The following is a 17200-nucleotide window of genomic DNA, read 5'->3' as shown; positions in this document are numbered from 1 at the left end:
ATCCAACTAAAGAAAACTTGATTCATAGGAACATTTATACGAAATATTATTTAAAATACATCTATTATTATTTCTCGCCTTTATATTTAAGTATTGTATTGAAACAAAAGTCCACAATGGCAAATTTTGATTAAATAGGGAACTTCTTGTACAATAATAGATTGACAAGACTAGCGATACATGTTTAATACTCTACCATGGTATAATAAAATCAGAAAATGGTTGTTTTTCTTAAAGAATTCTAATTAAAGAAATTTACTTGTTAATTTATCACAGATAATTAATCACTAGTAAAATTATTGTTATTTTTTTATCCTGTATTTATGAAATATATATCAAGGTTTACTAATTTTAGTCCCAAAGGTATACTATATTTCCAAGTTTGTTCCCAAGTTTTATAGCGTGCTCAGGACGTAAAAAGTGTGTTTGAGTTCCTAAATGCGCAACATGTTTCAATTGGACCTTGGGTCCGTAGAAAACGGTTAACAAGTAGATCTTGCAAACCGTTACAGTTAGAAAAAAATATGTAAAAATTATTCCTTATAAAAACAATTAATTAAATACTTTTTTTTCGTAAACATCACTGTTTATCCGTGAGGGCGTAAGTTAGGACAAAACTTTCGTGCCCATTTTTTTAAAAACTATAAGAGATCGGGAATTTTGAAAATTTGCAGGTAACTTCAACTAGTCTTATGAAAACTTCTGAAAAAATTCTAGAAAATACCAAAATTTTCGAAAAGCAAATATATGGAGGCCAAAAGTTAACTCAGTCAATTATGTGTTTTTGGGTTTATTGTGTGTTTTTGGGTTTAAATTACCTTTAAAATCGATTTTTATTCCAATTGGAAACAAAATTTGTGAGATTTTGAAAGCTGCAAAAACGCCAAAAACTTTTTTTGCTCAAGCTTTGGACTGAATCAAGAGTGATCAGCACCTAATAATCACAAAAATTTATCTTGCAGTACATTTTAATATTAGACAAATATATTGTAAGAAATTGAAATAAATACCACGATACTCGAAATAAAATTTTATTAAATTTCGCTAAAAATCGATATTTCAATTGCAACGCAACCATGGTCAGTAATTAAATTTATTCATATAACACAGTACAAACATTCTTAACACAATGTACATAATTTTGTAAAGAATGATTGTAATGTGTTATATGAATAAATTTAGCTACTGACGATGGTTGCGTTGCGAAGTTTGTTGTGTGTTAATTATATTTTTTAAATAAAATTTCTTAATATATAATTTTTTTTCGAGTATTGTGATGTTTATTTCAACAATTAATTTTTGGTTTGAGGAACAACGTGATACCATATATGTGTTTTATCACCTTTTCCGCTGATAATTTCATTTATTTATTTCCTCAATTATTTTCTGGAGACTGGTAGTACCATCTTCATGCGTATATCATGCACTACACCAGCTCATCACAACTAATAATTAATTTAATTTTTGTTGTGACGGCGGGAATCAGATCCGTTACCCTAAACATACAGCGAACGGAATTGGTTACGCCTGAACCAACTGAACTACCAGGGTTGGCAAACATTTTACATACTCGTACGAAACAGCTAAGTGGCAATTTGAATGACTAGGAATTTGAAAACTTCCGTATAGCCTTTTACGTAAAACCACAACCACAGATTAGTGAATTGAACATACAATTTTATAACAAACAAGTGAAAACAAACAATTGACTGAGTTAATTGTTGAAATACCATGTATAGAAAGGGTTCATTACTCTATCATATTACACATATACCTATACATGTCACACATACAAAACTGATAATCCCATATTAATACATACTATAAAATTTGCATCTAATGTATGCCCTCGTGAGTAAACAGTGATATTTACAAAAAAATGTTTCAAACAAAAGTTGTTTATTTTTTTATAAGAAACATTTTTTACATTTAAACTTTTGTTCTATCTCTAACGGTTAACAAGATAGGTCCTACGGACCCAATTGACCTATGTTGCTCATTTACGAACTCGATCTTTTTTCGTTTTTGAGTTATCGTGTTTACAGACGGACGAACGACGGATAACCGAAAATGGACTAATTAGATGATGCTATGAATACCTATACCGAAATTTTGTTCATCAATATTTTTAAGCGTTACACAACTGGGACTAAACTTAATATACTATGTATATTACTTATATACATGGTATAATAAGTCAACATCAGGTAAGAATTAGAAATAAAATAAAATTTTATGTATAAATCATGTCAATAAATAATTATCAGGTAAACAGTACCGTACTCTCATATTAACCGTCATTGATGATGTAATTGCAATACGATTGTGCTAATTTATTGTACTAGACATAATAAATTAATGTTCCTTCAAATGTATGTCATTGACCATGAATACATCTTTGTATATTATTTACAATAGGTAAACCAAGCTAACACTTCTTACAAAGCCTATATTTTCACCCACACGCGGTTTCTTTGGATTAAAATTACTTTGTAGGTAGGTTGTAAAGTATTTATCATTGAAGATACCTGCAGGCTATGTAACACTCAATATTAAAAAAATTGTTTGCAAAATATATTAGCCTCAGAAAATAAAGATTTTTCTGCTTATAAAAACCAAGTGAAATTTTTCACCGGGATTATCTTTACTCGGCTGTAAGAAATGACCTATAAAAAGTCCATTGTAACATCATGTGCTCAAAAAAAAAAAAAAAAAAAAATCAAGATCAAAGGTCGAGAAAATTGGCATTTTTCAAATATCTCGTAAATTATTAAGTTCATCGCAGTTTTAGTTATTATATAATTTGTTTGTGAGTTAATTAATAAAAAAGGTCCTATATAAAATTTCCGTTGAAGCGATAGTTTTCGAAATATTTAACTGAGAAAACTTAGAGTAAGTCGCATAATTTACAGTACCAAAAATATCAAAATGTTAAAATTAAAAATATTTAAAAAAATCGAAATAAGATTAAATTTTTATACCATGTATATATGAAATATACATCATATGTTAAGTTTAGTCCCAAGTGTGTAATGCTTAAAATTATTGATGCTACGAAAAAAACTTTGGTAAAGGTGTTCATAGAATCATCTAAGTCCATTTACACTTGTTCGTCTGTTCGTTCGTCCGTCTGCCCGCCTGTCAACACGATAACTCAAAAACGAAAAATGATATCAATATAAAATTTTTACAGCGTACTCAGAACATGAAAAGTGAGTTCGAGTTCGTTAATGGGCAACATAGGCCAATTGGATCTTGGGTCCGTAGGACCCATTTTGTAAACCGTTAGAGATAGAGCAAAAGTTTAAATGTATAAAATGTTTCTTATAAAAAATAAACAAGCCAATAGTAAAACAAACAGCCAGCGAGAACTAACACAAAATAAGAAATTTTACGTTGAAGTTTGTCTTACAATAGATCATAAGCAGTAAAATTAATATTTTGGCAACGAAACGCAAAATAGCTTATACATCGCCATAAGTCTTTGTTGAACGATTAATTTGTTCACGTGGAAGCCATCGATCGATAAATATACAAGATGGTTTTAATGGTTCACTTAAAACAACGAGGAATCATTTTACTCTGATGGATCATTATAGAGCATTTTCCCCTATCCGTATATAATTTAATTTTTTTGTCAAAAACATTTGTAACGTTTCTTACGAATTCTCGAATATTCACATTACCGAGCAAATTCGGGTGTTCAAGAATGTAGTGAACAAGTTATAGATACAAAACTCCATCATCATGATTTGTTTAAATACATAGAAAGCTTGGACCACAAATGAAAGATAAGATAAAGAAAGCTTTTACCACAAAATTTCAAAACACTGCAAATGAATAAAAAGTCAGATTCGCTAGAACATTTTTTTTCTGGATATTAAACAGATTCCTATTTCCAAAATATAATTTAAAAAAAAATAATTTTAAAAAACTAATTCCAAAAACAGATGATTGTTGATTAGTTAGACCTTGTGTCAGAAATTCATCAATTGGCAATCAACATTCACCACTTCAATCAAATTTAATGTGAATTCAATTAATTAATAATAGATAATATTTAAATTTATCAAAAAATTGTATACAAAATTTATTAACATGCTTAAGTTTCTTTTTCTAACTCAGCATGTTCGATCTCATGTTATTCAAAATTATTAATTATACTACATTCTTTTGAATCAGAATTTTGAAATCTTTTGTTCCATTTTCGTCTATATTCTCGGATCGATTTTGCTTATTCAAAAACCTTAATATTCGAGGATCAAATACAAATTTTACCCTGATCAATCAAAATTAAAGAGACTAGAAACGCGTAAGCACATAAATATATTCATTTTCGACCACGACCATATCTAAAATGATTAATTGTTGCGCTCATAATTTGTTACGAACGGTATAGGAGTTTATTTTAACCACATTTGAAATAAACTATAATTAATGACAGAGCCAGGCCAAAAAAATTCTCTGAATTTACTAAAGCTGATCATTTGAGGATTGGTTATAGTAGTTGTGTACACACACTTACTGCGATCAATCAAGCGAACGATATAACAGGGGTCAGATATATGCTATCAAAACGGTTTTGATTGCTGTGGTATTTAAATGAATTTACTGAAAATTAATATACAGACTTGATATACAGTCAGCCCTAATATGTACAATCAATAAATGAGATGCAATTCATTTTTTAAACTTGAAAATTGTGTTAGGAGTACATAATTGTATATTAACCATAAATAAAATGGTCAGCTAACCATATTGTATAACAACTCCCGTCAGCTAGTGATAACCAAAAATTTATTAATATGTATTTCATTTTTATTTCAATTTTGGGTATATTTTTAAACATATTTGGCTGATTGACAGGAGTTGTTCCACAATATGGTTGGTTGACCATTTTATTTATAGTGAACATACAATTAAGCAGCTCTAAAAAAAAAAAGTTTAAAAAATCAATTGCATCTTATTTATTTATTTATTTATTGTACATTCATTAGGGCTGACTGACCAGCTCTCACATTTGACTGATTGACTGTCATAACTGTTATTTATATGCAATATAGAATCTGTAAAACAATTTTCAGGTTGTCCATATATATCAGACCCCTGTTCTATCGTTCGCTTGACTGACCGCAGTATGTGTGTGTACACAACTACTATAACCAATCCTTAAATGATCAGCTTTAGCAAATTCAAAGAATTTTTTTTGTCTGGCTCTTAATCCAATTGTGTTTTGTATAAGTTAAAAATGTAAAGAAACTCCCGACATAAAATCAGGTCGGATCGATTCGTTTGTGGTATTGTAGCTCCTGAACGGGGGAACCGATTTTTAGTTTGTTTGTTTAAAAAGTGTCTAAACTTTTAACACCCGTCTTTTTAGTCGAAAGTTAAAAATGAGATTATGAAATGTTTTATTACAGCATCTCAAATGAATTATTTGACCGATTGGAATTATAAAAGTACTTAAATCAATTAAGTTATTAAATAATTTCTATACATAAATATAAATCTTGTAGCTTATAAGTTTGTTGTTTTTTTTTTTGCATACACTCTATTTACACTCGATATAAGTATATTACAATCTAGTATATTATAAAACTACTAGCATCATACCCATCCACCTCGCAGGGCAATTAGCATTTCAAAAGTAAAGATCATCGTGTTATTACCTTCACCTCCCTTGCACGCATTAATACCCCTTCCATTATACTCGTTTTTTTTTTTTCTTTTTTTTTGAAATTTCATTTATACCCATTCAAGTTGTACAGTATGCATCGGTTATATATTTTAAACCAAGGTCATATAAAAGTTTTTGCAAGTATTAATTTTTAGAATCAGTAATCACGCGGTTTTGAGCCGAAATTTTCTTTTGTTTATTATGTAGTACTTTCTTTTAATACCTACTCCGTTTAAAAAAAATTCGCCAGAAGTAAAGTTAATAAACAGAATCACTACATTAATGTAAGGGTGGGTATGGTTGAGTATAGCCTAGTATGATTATAACCAAAACGTTCCCGAAAATTATTCAAACTTTTTGTAATTTTTTTCAACTTGTTTCTGTGATTTGTGTCTCAGACAATTATATTGTGTACGTAAAATTGGTTGCAAAGAAGGTTGGATGTGTCTTTGTAGTAGTATCTTATCAAAGTCGGTCAGTCAGGTAGCAATCATCCTGTTTAATATATTAACAAGTGCATTTGAAATGGATACACGCTATTAAATGCATCATCACATAGTTTAAACATTCTCAATGAGTGTGCTAATCAACAAACATCCAATCTATTACCATAAGTGATGTTATTTTTCCATATAATGGACTCCAAAGCAATTCTATACATTTAATAAATTCAGACCAGATTCTAGAAGCTACGCCGCATAACAGAATAATCTTGATTTATCTATTCTTTACTAAAATTAAATTTGTTTCCTTTTAAATCCTTTTGTTTCTTTGATTAGAAAAGTTTTCTAATTAAAGGCCGATTAGTCACATTATAGGCCGATGTGAGAATTCTTTAATCTTCATTTTTTCTTAAAGGATTCTTCTTTCTTAAAAGTTTTAACTTTTGATCACATATTTCACCGACCTTTGTCTGTTTATCGACAAAAGTGGGAACTTGTTTTTCTCTTGATCTAAAAGAAGATACGGAGAATGAATTGATAAGTAACACAAACCATTGAACATAAATTGATCTTGTTTGAAATCATTGAACGCTGAACATTTCAAGCTCCATTTTGAGACATCTTCCAAATATTTGATATTAACCGATTAACCATTCTCCCATGAATTACTGTACAAGAAATCAAGAACTGACCAAAATCCAACAAATTAAAGACAGCATAAAACAAATAATTCCTTGAACTTTGATTTAATGTCTAAAAATATTATTAATTTTATAATGCTTTAATTGAATAATATTCATTGTCTATTAAAACATCGACAAAATTAACCGTCTATCTATTAAGATAATATGCAGCTTCGACCAAACCATAATTCAAATTTTGCTGAGCCGTAGCTCTTTCCAAAACCAAAACCAAAATTACCTATCGATTTTTATGTATTAACTTTTTCTTATCTTATTTTCTTTCAATCAATTTCCAAAAAATCTTCATCAATATACAATCTGTGTTTTTTTAATTTTTCTCAAAAACTGTGCATTTTAGGGGGTAAATACTTTTTATAAAAGTTAGAAGCATAAAATTTTCAACCGATCTGTATCTTTTGATTGTTCTCAATCTTTCGTATGTTAGGAAAAAACAATATTTAAATAAATATATACGAAATATGCATACTGTGCAACTTTGGGCTGGAGTATTTTGTACCAAAAATGCATAATTTTTTAATAAATTCGATAAAAACTGCGTGAAACGCGAAAAAGTTGATTTTAATATGGATTTTTCCGAAAATGTGAAATATAAGGATCAACCAAAATAGACAGATGGAAATTTTATGCTTAACAACTTTTATTCAAATTATTTTTTACCTTAAATGCACAGTTTTTTTTAAAATATTTATAAAACCACCAAAAGCACGAAAAAATGTAAATTGATATAGACTTTTCAGAAAATATGAAAGATAAGAATAAGTTTACACATATAAATAGATTTTTACGCCCGATAACTTTTGATTGATTAATTTTTTCTCTAAAATGCATAGTTTTTGAGTAAATTGTATAAACTTGTGGAATATTATGGAAAACCGTTGATTTTTCCAAAATCACCCTTTTTCTGCACATATGAAAATTTTCGACAGGGAAAAAACTAAAAATTGACATAGGTGGCATTGCTGTACCCAAAGCTTCATTAAATAAACTTGATAGGACTATAGAATGAGTAAAGCTATAATCAATAATCTTTTTGAAAGTTTTTACCTGTTATAGTGATTCAACTATTCAAAGGCTATAAAAACGTCTCAATATATACAGAAATTTCGCTTTTGAAAAGAGATTAAAATGTTCTAGCATTGACAAACATAGACGTAAAGGGTCGGAGGAGGGAGTGCCGAGCATAGTACCCCTCCCATTTAGGTGCCCTCTCCAAAACCTTGATTTACCATTGATTTAGTTGGCTAAGTATGTGTTTATGTCAAAATATTGTCGAATTTATGAAACTTTTAGGCAAAAAATTTATTTTTTGTCACTTCTAGGCCAAAAGACGCGCCTAGGATAACGATATAACTATCCAGGCATTTTTGTGAGCGGAAAAGAATCATTAATATAATAATGCGACCTGTAGATTGAAAATCTACTTCCAGATTTCCTCAATTACGCCACTTTTTTATGACTGCAAGCCAATAATATCATACTTTTGGCCACGTGTATACGTTGCTTGACATTGTGCGTGACTTTAACCGCAAAACATATGTCATTGATTCCATATTTTCATTCAATTATATATTTAAATTAAATTTCCTTCGATCACATAAACATTAGAAATTCAAAGACTTTATTTTAAATTCATTCCACAGACATACTCCACTGCTTTTTCAGGTTCTTTAATTGAAAAAGATACAATTCTTTTCAAAAAAGAGGAGACTAAAAAACTAAGACTGCGGATAGCGTATCTAACAGGTCATTAAACATATGAAGAGAAATAGAATAGCTAATTAATTAGATTTAGAAATGAAAGATCATTGGAGGTTTTTGTGAACAGATGGTAGAATAGTACCCATATTCTGTTAATATTTTACGAAAACATTCGGTGTCGTTTCGGAAAAACTTAGTTAAGACGGCAGTAGTTATTGAGATCTTGTTAGTGATGTCAAGCAGTTAATCTTGAAGATAAAAGCAGGCGTGCTTCTTAAAAAAAAAACAACACATGTCTATGGAATGACTAGACCAATACCTAAAAGAGCGGGATATTTTTTTGTTAGACAGTTCATTCATACATTTTAACAGTCTTATTGTAAATTAATATGGTTTCTTAATATCCATCTATTTAGTCAACGCCTACTGCAAGCCTTTTATTAAATTTTTATTTTAAGGTACCGATTATCGCATAGCAAAATTATTTTCGCATTAACTATAAGTTAATGGAATTACATAACGAGTTATGGAATTACATTACCGATATGAATCACATTTAAATCTTTTTAAGTCGCAATGAAATAAAATACAAAAACATTGATAATTCTATAAATAATTGCAATATTTCTTTTTAAAATACGTCAAGCTAAAAATTAATTGTACTAGATATTATTAAAATAATTATGTATTTAAATAAATTCTAATTAAAAAATATTATGATAGATAATACCCGGCATTTTTACTTTCAATTACATAATCCCTTTTTAACCAATATTGTGATTTATTCAAAAATATTTTCAAACTTTTTAAGACACTTATTCAAACTCACCAAAATAGTTAATATTAAAAATAATCACATTGAAGCAAATTAATTAGTTCCAAATCACTATTTGATTAGATCACTCAATTTATTAAAAATAAATAAAAATATACACAATATTTTTTATTAAAACACTTGTTTCTCAATGCTCAAACCAAAATATTGATTGAACCACTAAAATTGAACTCAAAAACTGTTGTCACGTGGTAAATAAAAGTAAATCACTATTAATAAATCAATAAATTATTAATATAGTAAATAATAAAATATTTAAACCGTTATAACACACACAGCGAACGACTGACAAGAACTGACAGAAGTTTTTAAACAAAAAAACAAACTTGTTTGAATTTAAATTACTATTAAGTTAAATGCACATGCGCCATTACTTAAGTAATAGTTTTTAAAATAAAATAACAGTAGATTTACATTTTAGATTTCAACAATGTTGTACTCATTTATTTATATCGAAATCAAAACAATCTGAAGATCTGTTAATCAGTAAGCATTTTGGGGGGAATTTTTACATCTGGTAGTTTTTTATTGTTGTAGACACCATAGTGTATTGTTGCTAAACATACAAGCGCTCCATTATAAAAATCATTAATGACGAAAATCAGCAAGCAGTGTCAATACGGCAGTCATAAGCAGATTTTAATCTTTAAAAAGTAGGAGCGGTCTGTGGAATGATTAATCCATAAAAAAGGTGGACTATTTATTTAATATTAGACAGTAGCAGTATTGTTGTAAATTACTATGTTTTTCGAATCTCCATCTATTTATTAAAGGTCTTCTTGAACCCGCTTTAAGCTGGGTATCGTAGTTCTTCTTTAAACCACCGCTTTCCGCATAGCTAAATGTTTTTCCCAATAACAGACAGATTATTCAAATTAAGATGAGCATTTCTGTGGGCTGTATTATGCATTTTGTTAAAATATATCCCCTTAAGGACCCACAATAAAAATATTTAGCTAGATTATAAAATTATTAATTAGCTAATTAATAATTTTATAATCTAGCTAAATATTTTTATTGTGGGTCCTTAAGGGGATATATTTTAACAAAATGAACAGACAGATTGTTTCCCGTAAAAAAGCGTGAGGTACATTGATGACTATAGGCTTGAGAGCTTATCGTCTTTTGTAATACTTTACACGTAACACATCCGAATGCTTTTCAGTAGTCTTGTGGAGTCAAATTCAAGGAAAAAGAAAGGTGTGTATTGTTTATAAAACGTCTAGATGTTTTCTTTTTCAGGCACAGACAAATTTTGACTTTTAATGAAACATTGCGTTCTTTCGGTACATATCACGTTATTCTTCGTGAAATATAACATTGATTTTCTTAAGTTGGCTGTTTTGAACTAAACTGTGTTTAAGTGTATGCAACCTGTTAGCTTAAGGTATGAAAAACCTGCAACTTGAAGACCTGTAAGTTAATTGTTATATTTCTAAAAGACCTGTATAAAGAATTCAAGTTAATTGTTGATAATAACATAACTTTAGTTAATTGTTGTATATTTTAAATAATTTATATAAAATATTATAAGATTTATTGTAATAGTTCTCATAAACAGTTATAATAATGATAAAATAACAATAATAATTGTATTAGATTAACGGTTAATAATGAAGACATTAAATTTACAATTTTAACGATTCTAGTTTCATTCTTGTGCTCGAGAGCGGATCCAAAAAATTTTTAAATAGGATACAGTATTTTAAAACGTATTTTAATATTGGAATTGTTTAAATATTGAGACTTAAACATGGAAAATGACATCTCATGTACGAGCGCCAGGGCAATTTTTTATAAAAGGATTGCTTTTTTTTGTATGAAGTTGGACTAAATCAATTTAGAAAATTTTAGGAGGGATTTCCCAATTATATTATAAATTAAATGACTTCAAAAGTTGGCATATTTAACATTGGTCTTAGGGGAAAATGGTAGATGAATGATGAATTTTCATAGGTTTCTCCAGAACTAGTCGGTGGAAATTAAAAAAAAAACTACATAAATTAAAGTTAAAACCTTAATAAACTATTGAAAACAAAAAACCCCGTTGTGCCTGGCTAATTAGGGATGTATGAACACGGTAGTGGGGACACAAATTTAAAAAAATTTATATTTTCAATTTTGATGGTGACTTATGTTATAACTTGACCATATAAGACGAAAAGTAAGAACACATTTTTATTACTATCTGGAGTAAATTTCAAAATATCGAAAAATTGAAAATTTTGTTTAATTATTTAGTCTACATTCATGAAGTTATAATAAAATTTATCATCAAAGTTGAAAATAAGGTACAAATTATTTCAACTACAAGCCTAAACTTACCTTCGCGTTCGTACTGCCATAATTCATAAAATGTACAGATTTTACAATATTAAAACAAATAAAAATCGAAACTGGTGAATTAAGGGCTGATATTTGTTGCAAAAGAACAGTATAATTTTTTATCTAAGTTCAATGTGGATATGTCGAGAGATTCTAAAACATTTCTACTCAATTTCATGTAAGTTTACTGTTAAGAAAAATGTCTACCACTTCGTAGGATATTGGTTTTTGATTATTTATGACGATTTTGACTTATTTATTTTTCAAATTTCTCCTCTACATTGGCTAACCCAACCATAACTCAGCTGTTTACAGTAACCAGAACCCTGCTTGAATCCGCACTTGTATTATTGAAGTGAAGATACTCACTTCTGAGTACTTACTGAGTACTTGTTGTTTTAATATAATCATCTTAGTAAAGATTTTTTTTCCATCGGTTTTTATATTTATTAAATGAACCATAACACTGTTAATTTACGTATTTTTTTTATTAAATGCTGAACTTAATACTCAATTTTATTGATTTATCACGAAGTCACGAACAAGTCTTTTATTATTATTTTAGAAACTCCAAATCAAGGAAATTGAATTAAAAATAAACTGTTTTCAAGAAGACCTTTAGATAGCACGTAATTCATGTTATGATTTAGTTATTGATCTATAGTTTTGTTTTAGAGTTTTTGAAACATAAATTAACAATTTATGAATCTTAATCATAAATTTGTCGATTTTAAATCAAAACATGGAAGAGTCTAATAAAATTATTAATATAAAAATATATTTTTTTATATTATTTTCATACCTTTTATACATATAATATATATAAAGGTATAAGTTTAAGGTATAAGTTTAGTCACAAGTTTTTAACTTTTAAAAATATTGATGCTACGAATAAAATTTTGGTATACGTGTTCATAAAATCACCTATATAGTTAGTCCATTTCCGGCTGTTCGTTTGTTTGTCTGTCTGCCTGCCCGTCCGTCTGTCCGTCTGTGGACATAATAGCTTAAAAACAAAAAGTGATGTCCAGTTGAAATATTTATAGCTTGCTCAGGACATAAAAAGGTGAAGCAAAGGAGGGCGCAAATTAAGACAAAACTGTGTTCATTTTCTCCAAAACTATAAAAGATAGATAGTTGAAAATTTGGAGGTAGCTTCAACTGTATGTAAATTCTAGAATATACTTGCGAAAGTTTTGAAAACCAAATAAATGGCAACCGTAAGGCTGCCATAATTGTGTAGGTTTTTTAAACTCTTCTAATTGTATTGTGAGACATTATGAATCGAAACCAAATTACATTTGTGAAGTAGCAATACAAAATTTTTAATTAATAAAATATTAAACTGCCTTACTCAACAATGTCTTTCCTTGATTGGATTTTAATAGTGCACATAGCTATTGGATTTTGGATAAAAGTATCTAAGGCACTTTCGACTTAAAATTGATCAAAGAATACGCTTTTGAACTATGTCTATCAAGTCGGAACACCTTGCTAAAGAGCTATTTACTTATTTTATTGAAATTAGGTAGGGGTTAAGTAAGCCTAGCACCTGAGAGCGATTGCGTTTACTAGAGCGTAATTCTGAAAATAGCTGCAAAACTATTGATTTCAAATTAAGAAAATTTAGAAAAATAATCATTTTTCATGTCATTGGAAACTTGACAGTGTGACCTATGAATTCTTTATGATTTAAGGCTTATGATGTTGTTTTACAAAAGCACCAGTAAAAATAAAGTTATAGATATCACGCCGTTTCGAGAAAATGAATCTTAAGCCACTGACTTTTTTGTTAATATATCTTTCTTGGGACATTTTCATTTTTTTTAATCAGCCGTTTCTTCAATATTCCAATCAAATTCTTTTTTGCTTAAATTTCAACACTTTGTATCTATAGAAAAAGAAAGACGCTTTCCCGGCTTTAAGTGTTTCTGGCTGAAATTATCATGAATTTAAAATTATTTTGATGAAATCCCGCTGTTATAACTTGGACTCTCCTGTATAACTCTAAAATAACTATAATTTTCTCGTAATAGTCTCGTCAGATATGAAGTTTTTTTTTTTTTTACTTAGAATTATATATAATTACGGAAGAAAATTTAAATTGAACATAATATTGATTAACCTTGACATCATAAATCATAATAATCAATAACGAGAGTATTGACCTAATTGTAATTACAGATTTACAACATTTTTATAACTATATTTATTTCTTATTTGCATTGAACTGCAGAAGTGCAATAGTACTGAGTTTTTATTTGCATTTATAATAAAATAATTTTTCTTAAATAAATAAACAAAGTTAATGTCATTAATTACGTAAGACAATGTACCTGATCACTGATCATTGGGTAAAGGTAACTGAAAGTTTTGTATATACTTACTAAAGTCCTTAGGCGAATTCGTTCCTACAATAGGATACTTTCGGTAGTGAAAAATAAATTATGAAATTTGATAAAAATTAAAATTTATCTAGAAATATACTTCAATATTCTGGTTAAAGTCTTAAAAGCACATTATGGTTTCATTATATTAAAATTAAAAGTCGTAATTTTTAATCTGTGAAAAATCAATTTTTTAAACTTTATGACGTTATCAGAAGCCAAAAACTTTGCTCTATCACAGACAAATTTTGCTCTATCACATCCAATTTTGATCAACTAAGTATGTAATCCTACTAAATTTGGAGCATACTTTTCAAATTTGTGATCAAATTGAACATAGTTCTAATAGGTTTCAAGAATGTGGTCCCGGTATTCAGCACATAAGTGAAAGCTAGCAAAAAACTGACATCACAGCGGAAAAGAATGGTCCAAAATTCCAATTAGTCCAATTAGTGGGTATCGAAAAAAATTTCAATAAGATCGGATCTAATTTGCCTGTGTTATCAAAAAAATCGAATCTTTTAATTTTATGACGTCATCAGAATTGAAAAGATTTAATTGCGCTCTTTCAATTTTGTTCTACTAATGGTAGAATTAAAGAATACAAAACTCTAATGTTTTATAGATCTCAATTAAATTAAAATAGTTTCTAGATATTAAATTTAAATATTATATCATACAAATAAATGGTAGAACACATGGGTTTTAAACGTAATAAATTGATTAAAATTAAATTAATTTATTAATTTTGTAAATACGTTTTGTAATATAAATAGTAACAGTTTCTATTGATGTTATCATTTAACTATTTCCCAATATAAAATAAGCATATTAATTAATATTGTATGAATATTTATATAAATACAGAGTAGACACACAAAAACATTTATTTTTATACCCTGTATATATAAGAAATATATATCAAGGTACACTAAATCTAGTCCCAAGTTTATTAACGCTTAAAAATATTGATTCTACGAACAAAATTTTGGTATAGATGTTCATAAATAACTTAACTAGTCCTTTTCTGGTTATCTGTCTTCCGGTTGGCTGAATGTCTGTCTGTCTGTCTGTGGACACGATAAATTAAAAACGAAAAGAAATATCAAGCTGAAAAAGTGAGATTGAGTTTGTAATTGAGCAACATAGATCAATTGAGTCTTGGGTCCGTTAGAGTAATCTTGTAAACCGTTAGAGATAGAAGTTCAAATACAAAAAATTTTCTTATAAAAAAGTCGTAAACATCACTGCTTACCCCGAAGGATGCAAATTGGGATAAATTTCGGGGTCTATCTTCTCCATTTTATAAAATGTTCTTGCTTTTCTAAACTCTTCTACTTAAAAAAAAAAATGCAAGCACTGATATTTAACACTTTCTAAACAGGGTATTTCAACAATTAATTCAATTGTTTGTTTTCACTTGTAAATTTAGCAGCTAAGTACTTCGATGGATTACACTTTAACCTTTGTTTTTCGCATGCGTTCACCTATAACGATACATTTCTTAGAATCACAATTCAAAGAATATTTCGAAATGCACATGCTCATATGATAGACCATTAGGTATTTCAGAGGGAAATGTTTGAATTAAGATGCAATTGTACCAGTTTAATGTACATATTTATAAACATCATGTTATCCGAGATCCATTCTCTTAAAACGATGTTTTTTTTAAACTATATTTGGAGGCCATCCTGTAGGATACTTGATATAATATGCACGTATTAAGTAACAATAAATATCCTATGAAACATCTCATCACATTATTTGTATTTGTATACACATCTAGACAATCAAATAATTCATTGTCCAGTTAAATTTGAAAAATTTTCCATGAAATTTTAATAGTTATCTGGGAATAATATACCAGGGTGCAAAAATGTGTAATATGCGTTTAAAGTGTATGCGTTGAATACGACGGCTGACATTTTTGTAAAATCACATGTTCCCAGCTTTGACAATACAAAAATTGTACACTAGAGTTTCGATAATCGGGACTTAATAAAAACTAGGGGTGTTCCGATTAGTGGGTATGTAAAAATTCATTATAAATAAAATAAAAAAATAATGCCACTGTGCTTTTAGAATCATGACAATGAATCATATTAGATGTATATACATACAAACAACATCGTTTTTGAGTGATTGTTAGAGCGGTGTGGAAAGTGCGAGTGGGCAAAAAATGTTGAAATTACTGGACATTCCCGATTACGTTCCGATTAGAGTGCTCTCATTATTCAGAATCTACTATGTTTTATTCAGAATTTTACTTTTCTGATCACTCAAAAGTCCTTTTCCGTTTGTCTGTCCGCCAGATTGTCCGTGATTCCGGTATAAATCAAAGGAAAGATATCAAGCTTAAATTTTCGAAGCTAGTTTGAGTTCGTACATGAGTTGGGTCCGTAGGACACATCTTGTAAACCGTTAGAGAAGGACCTAAAGTTTAAATGCAAAAAATGTTTCTTATAAAAGAATATAAGCAGCTATTTTTTAAACCTTTTTTTCGTAAACATCATTGTTTTCCCGTTAGGATGAAATTACCGAAAAAATGTGTGTTCATTTTCTCCAAAACTGTAAGAGATAGGCAGTTGAAAATGTGCAGGTAACTAACTGATCGTGTACCTCACGAAAAACATTTTGGAAAATACTCTGGAAAACCAAAACAAACGGCGGCTGAAATTCGACGTTGGTTTGTTAAACTTTTCTTAAAAGTTATTTAAAATAATGTAAGCACTGACAACCTCAAGCTTATATACAGGTTATTTCAACAATTAACTCAGTCAATTGTTTTTTTTTTATTAAATACAGAATAGTTCTATTAACCTTATAATTCAATTTTTTGAATTCCTAAGAAAAGCCATTTCATGATTGAACTGCCTTAATTTAATAACAATAAATTATGTATTAAAAATGAACGGATGCGTATGTCAACAATAAATTAAATCGAATACAATAACACTTTAAGTACGTACAATAACAACATTTCTAATTAAAATGGTCAAATTAAATTAAATAAATATATTTATATTAAAATTGTTATTTATTTATTATTATTTATTACACAAACTTTCATTACATTACTAAGTGTGACGTCAATCATTTTTATTTTATTGTTATCACTTAATATTTTT

At 28.5% G+C, this 17200-nt stretch overlaps 1 protein-coding gene across 1 annotated transcript in view; it reads right to left on the bottom strand.

Moving 5' to 3' along the window:
• Positions 1–9429, bottom strand: part of LOC123293816 — a 345565-nt gene extending 336136 nt beyond the window's left edge. Inside the window, exon 1 of the mRNA XM_044874750.1 lies at positions 9352–9429. The gene's annotated coding sequence lies outside the window, so the exon portion shown is untranslated. The remainder of the gene's footprint in view (positions 1–9351) is intronic.
• Positions 9430–17200: the final 7771 nt, after the last annotated feature.

This window comes from Chrysoperla carnea, chromosome 2 (genome assembly GCF_905475395.1).
Source record: "Chrysoperla carnea chromosome 2, inChrCarn1.1, whole genome shotgun sequence".
Classification (NCBI taxonomy): domain Eukaryota; kingdom Metazoa; phylum Arthropoda; class Insecta; order Neuroptera; family Chrysopidae; genus Chrysoperla; species Chrysoperla carnea.
Note: the sequence above shows the minus strand (reverse complement) of the source record. Positions and strands in the feature narration are given on the sequence as shown.